The sequence below is a fragment of the Ovis aries genome, chromosome 2 (genome assembly GCF_016772045.2).
Source record: "Ovis aries strain OAR_USU_Benz2616 breed Rambouillet chromosome 2, ARS-UI_Ramb_v3.0, whole genome shotgun sequence".
Classification (NCBI taxonomy): domain Eukaryota; kingdom Metazoa; phylum Chordata; class Mammalia; order Artiodactyla; family Bovidae; genus Ovis; species Ovis aries.
Genome location: NC_056055.1, coordinates 167,906,781 through 167,916,781, shown reverse-complemented (window position 1 = coordinate 167,916,781; position 10,001 = coordinate 167,906,781). Strand labels below are relative to the sequence as shown.

General features: G+C 38.2%; 1 non-coding gene across 1 annotated transcript; it reads left to right on the top strand.

The window, feature by feature from the left end:
* The first annotated feature begins 1,567 nt into the window (after positions 1-1,567).
* Positions 1,568-1,674, top strand: LOC114113282 (U6 spliceosomal RNA). Its single transcript, XR_003588345.2, has one exon. It is a non-coding gene; the product is annotated as a U6 spliceosomal RNA (small nuclear RNA).
* Positions 1,675-10,001: the final 8,327 nt, after the last annotated feature.

Sequence of the window (10,001 nt, the reverse complement as noted above, 5' to 3'; positions counted from 1 at the left end):
TCTGAAGCACAGAAGAAACTCTCCCTTTATGCAGTTACAGTACAGTAATCCCCCCTTATCAATGGTGGATACATTCCAAGATGTGAGGTGGATGCCTGAAATCTCAGATGATACCAAACTTTATATGTACTATGTTTTTCCCATACAATCATAACTATGATGAAGTTTAATCTATAAATTAGGCACAAAAAAGGTCCTGATGCTGGGGAAGATTGAGGGCAAGAGGAGAAGGGGTGACAGAGGATGAGATGGTGGGATGGCATCAGTGACTCAATGGACAGGATTTTGAGCAAACTCCAGGAGATAGTGAAGGCTAGGGAAGCCAGGCATGCTACAGTCAATGAAATTACAAAGAGTCAGATATGACTTGGAGACTGAACAACAACAACAAAGGCAAAATAAGATAATATCCAAAGTGCGAACACCCCTACTCTTGTGCTTTGAAGTCATTATTAAGGAGAATAAGGATTACTTGAGGGACTTCCCTAGCAGTTCAGTGGTTAAGACTCCATGCTTCCAATGCAAGGGGCCCATATTCAATCCCTGGTCAAGGAACTAAGATCCCACAAGCCACATGATAGAAAAATAAACAAATAAACAAGCATAGTAGATTACTCATATAATTTTTTTTTAAAAATAATAAGAATCTTATTAAGAATATGAAAAATAAGTTGGAAAAAGTATAGCATCTATTAATGCCAGTGAAAAAATGCTGTATTAAAGTCTCTTTACACTATAGAAATTATGTGAAAATTCTAGATATTTTAGGAATGATTTTCAACCATCATCGTTTTATTAAAACTCTATCATGAAACTTTTGACCCAGTAGCGATGCACAAACTTTATATCTGGATATTAATTTCTAAATATAATTTTTACAATAAAAGGAATTAGAGTCCTTTTAAGAATATGTTGCAAATTTACCTGGTAGTTCAGTGCTTAAGACTCTGTGTTTCTTCTCCTGCTCAAGAGATCTACATTGCATATTATTGAAGAAATTTTCCAAGACTTTGATATGCTAATAATATATTTCTTTTGTTATCTTAAAACCAGTGATGCTTGTGCTTTATCATGTGTGACTCTTTGTGACCCTTTAGACTATAGCCTGCCAGGCTCCTCTGCCCATGGACTTTTCAGGCATGAATACCGGAATGTGTTGCCATTTTCTTCCTTAAGGAAACCTTTCTGGCCCGGGGATTGAATCCATGACTCCTGTATTTCCTGCATTGCAGGGGGATTCTTCCCCCACTGAGCCATAGGAGAAGCCCCAGTCATTCAATTTGTAAAGAATCTTCCTGTATGTGGGAGACCAGGGATCAATCTCTGGGTCAGGAAGATTTCCCTGGAGAAGGGAATGGCAACCCACTCCAGTATCCTTGCCTGAGGCATTTTGTGGACAGAGGAGCCTAGCAGGCAATAGTCCATGGAGTTGCAAAGAGTCAGACATAGCTGAGCGACTAACACACACACTCTGTTATCTGTTATTGGCATCCAAAGTTACTTGACTTCCAAACACTATTTTTCTCCACCATATAGCTATTAACATCCAGTAAGAGAGTCACTGTCAGTGCTCGCTTCAGCAGCACATATACTAAAATTGGAACGATACAGAGAAGATTAGCATGGCCCCTGCGCAAGGATGACATGCAAATTCGTGAAGCGCTCCATATTTTTAGTAAAACTCTCACTGTTTGCAGATGACATGATCCTCTACATGGAAAACCCTAAAGACTCCACCAGAAAATTACTAGAGCTCATCAATGAATATAGTAAAGTTGCAGGATATAAAATCAACACACAGAAATCCCTTGCATTCCTATACACGAATAATGAGAAAGTAGAAAAAGAAATTAAGGAAACAATTCCATTCACCATTGCAACGAAAAGAATAAAATACTTAGGAATATATCTACCTAAAGAAACTAAAGACCTATATATAGAAAACTATAAAACACTGATGAAAGAAATCAAAGAGGACACTAATAGATGGAGAAATATACCATGTTCATGGATTGGAAGAATCAATATAGTGAAAATGAGTATACTACCCAAAGCAATTTACAAATTCAATGCAATCCCTATCAAGCTACCAGCCATATTTTTCACAGAACTAGAACAAATAATTTCAAGATTTGTATGGAAATACAAAAAACCTTGAATAGCCAAAGCAATCTTGAGAAAGAAGAATGGAACTGGAGGAATCAACTTGCCTGACTTCAGGCTCTACTACAAAGCCACAGTCATCAAAACAGTATGGTACTGGCACAAAGACAGACATATAGATCAATGGAACAAAATAGAAAGCCCAGAGATAAATCCACTCACATATGGACATCTTATCTTTGACAAAGGAGGCAAGAATATACAATGGCGTAAAGACAATCACTTTAACAAGTGGTGCTGGGAAAACTGGTCAACCACTTGTAAAAGAATGAAACTAGATCACTTTCTAACACCACACACAAAAATAAACTCAAAATGGATTAAAGATCTAAATGTAAGACCAGAAACTATAAAACTCCTAGAGGAGAACATAGGCAAAACACTCTCAGACGTAAATCACAGCAGGATCCTCTATGATCCACCTCCCAGAATTCTGGAAATAAAAGCAAAAATAAACAAATGGGATCTAATTAAAATTAAAAGCTTCTGCACAGCACAGGAGAATATAAGCAAGGTGAAAAGACAGCCTTCTGAATGGGAGAAAATAATAGCAAATTAAGCAACTGACAAACAACTCATCTCAGAAATATACAAGCAACTTATGCAGCTCAGTTCCAGAAAAAACGACCCAATCAAAAAATGGGCCAAAGAACTAAATAGACATTTCTCCAAAGAAGACATACGGATGGCTAACAAACACATGAAAAGATGCTCAACATCACTCATTATTAGAGAAATGCAAATCAAAACCACAATGAGGTACCACTTCACACCAGTCAGAATGGCTGCGATCCAAAAATCTGCAAGCAATAAATGCTGGAGAGGGTGTGGAGAAAAGGGAACCCTCCTACACTGTTGGTGGGAATGCAAACTAGTACAGCCACTATGGAGAACAGTGTGGAGATTCCTTAAAAAATTGCAAATAGAACTACCTTATGACCCAGCAATCCTACTGCTGGGCACACACACTGAGGAAACCAGAACTGAAAGAGACACATGTACCCCAATGTTCATCGCAGCACTGTTTATAATAGCCAGGACATGGAAACAACCTAGATGTCCATCAGCAGATGAATGGAGAAGAAAGCGGTGGTACATATACACAATGGAGTATTACTCAGCCATTAAAAAGAATTCATTTGAATCAGTTCTGATGAGATGGATGAAACTGGAGCCGATTATACAGAGTGAAGTAAGCCAGAAAGAAAAACACCAATACAGTATACTAACACATATATATGGAATTTAGAAAGATGGCAATGACGACCCTGTATGCAAGACAGCAAAAAAGACACAGATGTGTATAACGGACCTTTGGACTCAGAGGGAGAGGGAGAGGGTGGGATGATTTGGGAGAATGGCATTCTAACATGTATACTATCATGTAAGAATTGAATCACCAGTCTATGTCTGACGCAGGATACAGCATGCTTGGGGCTGGTGCATGGGGATGACCCAGAGAGATGTTATGGGGAGGGAGGTGGGAGGGGGTTCATGTTTGGGAATGCATGTAAGAATTAAAGATTTTAAAATTTAAAAAAAAAAAAAAAATAATAATGTCAACATTCAGAAAACTAAAAAAAAAAAAAAAAAAAAAGAAAGTCACTGTCAGTTGAGCACCAAATTAGGAAACATCATTTTAACTAAAAATCCTCTATTCTAAATGTTATCACTAGATAGTGAATAACAGGATTTTAGTACCTTGTCTTTTTGCTTTCTGTGTTAATAACCTAGCAAAAGATCAAGACTATCTTCCCTTAAGCCACTGAAAACTGGCAATGGAATTGTCCATATTAACTTCTAGTTTTCTTACCTATTCACCCACAAACCACAATATAACACATATTCACAATATTTATTTTTCTTTCCTTCCTTTTTTGCTGGCTTAACTGAAACATAGTTGAATTTTTTCTGACACCCATGACATTGGCTGAAGGATTGCAGTTTTCCAATATCAGAAAAAACATGAAGTTAAACTATTAAAAAGAGTAAGGGTGACCTCTTCTATATGCTACTGTAATCTCGTGTGGTCTGTTGCATTCATGTAGCATTGGTCCCTCATTCTCCTTTTGTTACTCTTACATGAAGAATAGTTGTGCAAGGTTCTGATCTGTTTTGGCTTACTTTTCCATGCCTGAGTACTGGATTATACACTTTTCCTCTTTTATAAAATTAGATTCTTGACTTTATGTCTAAGATAATGTAGTTACTTACTGACAAATCAGTATTTTTCATATTACTTAGTTTATTAATTGGACAAGAGGTTATTGAAGAATAATGATTGTGATCTAATTCTATGGCAACAAATCCTACTCACTATGAAGTGTGGATCACATTAAAGCACTATCAGCAAACTAGGTAATCAAAGCAGCAAAAAACAATCAAGAAAACCATATTTTAAAAAATGGACCCAGAACTATCATTACGTGAAAAAAAAAAAAAAAAAAAACACAACAAAACCAGAATCAAACTCTTCCATGGTAACAGACCTAGAGCTCATATGTAACATTACTTAAATAAGCATCACTTACTAATCACCTACTATGTTAAACAATATCTTCATTATGGGGATACAAATTTGAAAATCTTATAGCTCTAGCCCTCAAAGATTGCATTCAAGTGACAAGACTATAATGCAAGGCTGAATTTAATATCATGTAAATATAATAATAATGTTACCAGAAATTTGGGGAGCACAGAAAAAGATCATTTCACACAAAATAATTTAGCTAATTAGGTTTACTGGCCGTAACAAAACGTTATTGTTTGGGTGACTTAAGTAACATAAAATTTATATCTCTCAAAGAGCTGTATACTGAAAACTATTAGACATTGATGAAAGAAATCAAAGATGACATAAACAAATGGAGGGATATTCCCTGTTCCTGGGATGGAAGAACAAATATTGTGAAAATGACTATACTGCCAAATATAATCTATAGATTAAATGCAATCCATATCAAGTTCCAATTGCATTTTTCACAGAACTAGAACAAAAATTTTCACAGTTTGTATGGAAACACAAAAGACTCTAAATAGACAAAGCAACCTCAAGAAACAAGGGTGGAGCTGAAGGAATCAACCTTCCTGACTTCAGACTATACTACAAAGCTACAGTCATCAAGACAGTATGCTACCGGCAAAAAAACAGACACACAGACCAACAGAACAAAACAGAAAGCCCAGAGAAAAACCCACACACCTATGGACACCTTATTTTTTAAAATGAGGCAAGGATATACAATGGGGAAAAGATAGTCTCTTCAATAAGTGATGCTGGAAGAACTAGACAGCTACATGTAAAAGAAAGAAATTAGAACATCTTCTAACACCATATTGAAATATAAACTCAAAACAGATTAAAGACCTAAATGTAAGGCCAGGAACTATAAAATTCTTAAGAGGAATACACAGGCAGAATGCTGTATGACATAAATCATAGCAATATCCTCTATGACCCACCTCCTAGAGTAATGTAAACTAAAAAAAAAAAAGTGGAACCTAATCAAATTTAACAGATTTTGCCCAGCAAAGGAAACTATAAACAAGGTGAAAAGACAACCCTAAGTGTCTTTTTCTTCTAAGTGGGAGAAAATAACAGCAAATGAAACAACTGACAAAGGGTTAATTTCCAAAATGTGCAAACAACTCATACAACTCAATACCAGAAAAACAAAAAACTCAATCAAAAAGTGGGCAAAAGACATAGATAGACATGTCTCCAGAGAAGGCAAATAGATGGCTAATAAACATATGAAAAGATGCTCAATATCACTCATTATTAAAGAAATGCAAATCAAAACTACAATGAAATATCACCTCACACCAGTCAGAAATGGCCATCATAAAAAATGTAAAAACAATAAATGCTGGAAAGGGTGGAGGAAAGGGAATCTTCTTGTACTGTTGGGAATGTAAATTGAGACAGTCACTATGGAAGACAGTATGAAGATTCTTCAACACTCTGAGGAAACCAAAATTGAAAAAGTCATGTTTACCTCAATGTTCACTGCAGCACTATTTACAATATCGATGACATGGAAGAACCTAAATATCCATCAATAGATGAATGGGTAAATAAACTGTGGTACATATATGCAATGCAATATTATTCAGCCATAAAAATGAACACATTTGAGTCAGTTGTAATGAAGTGGATGAACCTGGAGCCTCTTATACAGAGTGATGTTAAGTCTGAAAGATATAAACAAATATTGTATATTAACACATATACATGGAATGTAGAAAAACACTATTGATGAACCCATTTGCAGGGCAGCAAAGGAGACACAAGCATAGAGAGCAGACTTAAGAACACGGGGGTAGGGGAAGGAAGGAGAGGGTGGGACAAATGCAGAGTAACATGGGAACATACACTACCATATATAAAATAGACAGTCAATGGGAATTTGCTGCCTGACTTAAGGAACTCAGTCTGGGGCTCTGTAACAACTTAGAGGGGCGCTATAACCTAGATGGCCTATTGAAAAGCAGAGACATTACTTTGCCAATAAAGGTCCATCTCATCAAGGCTATGGTTTTTCCAGTGGTCATGTATGGATGTGAGAGTTGGACTGTTAAGAAAGCTGAGTGCAGAAGAATTGAAGCTTTTGAACTGTGGTGTTGGAGAAGACTCTTGAAAGTCCCTTGGACTGCAAGGAGATCCAACCAGTCAATTCTGGAGGAGATCAGCCCTGGGATTTCTTTGGAGGGAATGACGCTGAAGCTGAAACTCCAGTACTTTGGCCACCTTATGCGAAGAGTTGCCTCATTGGAAAAGACTGTGATGCTGGGAGGGATTGGGGGCAGGAGGAGAACAGGACAACAGAGGATGAGATGGCTGGATGGCATCACTGACTCAATGGACATGAGTCTGAGTGAACTCCGGGAGTTGGTGATGGACAGAGAGGCCTGGCGTGCTGCAATTCATGGGGTGGCAAAGAGTTGGACACGACTGAGGGAATGAACTGAACTGAACTGAACTAAACTGAACTGATGGAATGGGAAGTGGGAGTCAGGTTGAAGAAGGAGGGGACATATGTATACCTATGGCTGATTCATGTTGATATGTGGCAGAAACGAACACAATATTGTAAAACAATTATCCTTCCAGTCCAGTTCCAGTTCAGTTGTTCAGTCGTGTCCGACTCTTTCCGACCCCATGAATCGCAGCATGCCAGGCCTCCCTGTGCATCACCAACTCTGAGTCTACCCAAAGTGTTGTTCACTGAGTCGCTCATGCCAACCAACAATCTCATTCTCTGTCATCTACTTCTCTTCATGCCCTCAATCGTTCCTGGCATCGGGGTCTTTTCCAGTGAGTCCGTTCTTCCCATCAGGTGGCCAAAGTATTGGAGTTTCAGCTTCAACATCAGTCCTTCCGATGAACACCTAGATCTGACCTCCTTCAGGATGGACTGGTTGGATCTCCTTGCAGTCCAAGGGACTCTTAAGAGCCTTCTCCAACAACACAGTTCAAAAGCATCAATTCTTTGGTGCTCAGCTTTCTTTATAGTCCAACATCACATCCATACATGACCACTGGAAAAAAACCATAGCCTTGACTAGACAGACCTTTGTTGGCCAAGTAACATCTCTGCTTTTTAATATGCTGTCTAGGTTGGTCATAACTTTCCTTCCAAGGAGTAAGCGTCTTTTAATTTCATGGCTGCTATCACCATCTGCAGTGATTTTGAAGCCCCCCAAAATAAATCCAGCCACTGTTTCCTCTGTTTCTCCATCTATTTATTTGCCATGAACTGATGGGACCGGATGCCTTGATCTTTGCTTTAAGCCAACATCTTCACTCTCCTCTTTCATTTTCATCAAGAGGTTCTGTAGTTTTTCTTCATTTTCTGCCATAAGTGTGGTGTCATCTGCATATCTGAGGTTATTGATATTTCTCCCAGCAATCTTGATTCCAGTTTGTGCTTCCTCCAGCCCAGCATTTCTCATGATGTACTCTGCATATAAGTTAAATAAGCAGGGTGACAGGATACAGCCTTGGCATACTCCTTTTCCTATCTGTAACCAGTTAGTTGTTCCATATCCAGCTCTAACTATTGCTTCCTGACTTGAATACAGGTTTCTAAGGAGGCAGGTCAGGTGATCTGGTATTGCCATCACTTTCAGAATTTTCCACAGTTTATTGTGATCCACACTGTCAAAGGCTTAGGCATAGTCAATAAAGCAGAAATAGATGTTTTTTTTTTTTTTCTGGAACTCTATTGCTTTTTCCATGATCCAGCAGATGTTTGCAAACTGATCTCTGGTTCCTCTACCTTTTCTAAAATCAGCTTGAGCATCTGGAAGTTCACAGTTCACATATTGATGAAGCCTGGCTTAGAGAATTTTGAGCATTACTTTACTAGCATGTGAGATGAGTGCAATTGTGCGGTAGTTTGAGCATTCTTGGGCATTGCCTTTCTTTGGGATTGGAATGAAAACTGACCTTTTCCAGTCCTGGGGCTACTGCTGCATTTTCAAAATTTGCTGACATATTGAGTTGCAGCACTTTTAAAGCCATCTTTTAGGATTTGAAATAGTTCAACTGGAATTCCATCACAACCACTAGCTTTGTTCCTAGTGATGCTTCCTAACGCCCACTTGACTTCACATCCCAGGATGTCTGGCTCTAGGTGAATGATCACACTATCGTGATTATCTGTGTTGTGAAGATCTTTTTTGTACACTTCCTCTGTGTATTCCTGCCACATCTTCTTAATATCTTCTGCTTCTGTTAGGTCCATACCATTTCTGTCCTATACTGAGCCCATCTTTGCATGAAGTGTTCCCTTGGTATCTCTAATTTTCTTGAAGAGATCTCTAGTCTTTCCCATTCTATTGTTTTCCTTTGTTTCTTTGAATTAATCCCTGAGGAAGGCTTTCTTATCTCTCCCCACTATTCTTTGGAAATCTGCATTCGAATGGGTATATTTTTCTTTTTCTCCTTTGCTTTTCACTTCTCTTCTTTTTATAGCTATTTGTAAGGTCTCCTTAGACAGCCATTTTGCTTTATTTGCATTTCTTTTTCTTGGGGATGGTCTTGATACCTGTCTCCTGTTCAATGTCATGAACCTCTGTCCATAGTTCATCAGGCACTCTACCTATCAGATCCAGTCCCTTAAATCTATTTCTCACTTCCACTGTATAGTCACAAGGGATTTGATTTAGGTACCTGAATGGTCTAGTGGTTTTCTCCACTTTCTTCAATTTCAGTCTGAATTTGGCAATAAGGAGTTCATGATCTGAGCAACAGTCAGCTCCTGGTCTTGTTTTTGCTGATGGCATAAATCTTCACCAACTTTGGCTGTAAAGAATATAATCAATCTAATTTCGGTTGGCCATCTGGTGATGTCCATGTGTAGAGTCTCCTCTTGTGTTGTTGGATGAGGGTGTTTGCTATGACCAGTGCATTCTCTTTGCAAAATTCTATTAGCCTTTACTTTGCTACATTCTGTACTCCAAGGCCAAATTTGCCCATTATCCAGGTGTTTCTTGGCTTCCTACTTGTGCATTTCAGTCCCCTTTAATGAAAAGGACATCCTTTTTGGGTGTTAGTTTTAAAAGGTCTTGTAGATCTTCACTGAACTCTTCCACTTCAGCTTCAGTATTACTGTCAGGGCATAGTCTTGGATTACCATGATATTGAATGGTTTGCCTTGGAAATGAACAGAGATCATTCTGTCGTTTCGGAGACTGCATCCAAGTACTGCATTTCGGACTCTTTTGTTAACTACAATGACTACTCCATTTCTCCTAAGAATTTCCTGCCCATAGTAGTAGATATAATGGTCATCGGAGTTAAGTTCACCCATTTCAGTCCATCTTAGTTCATT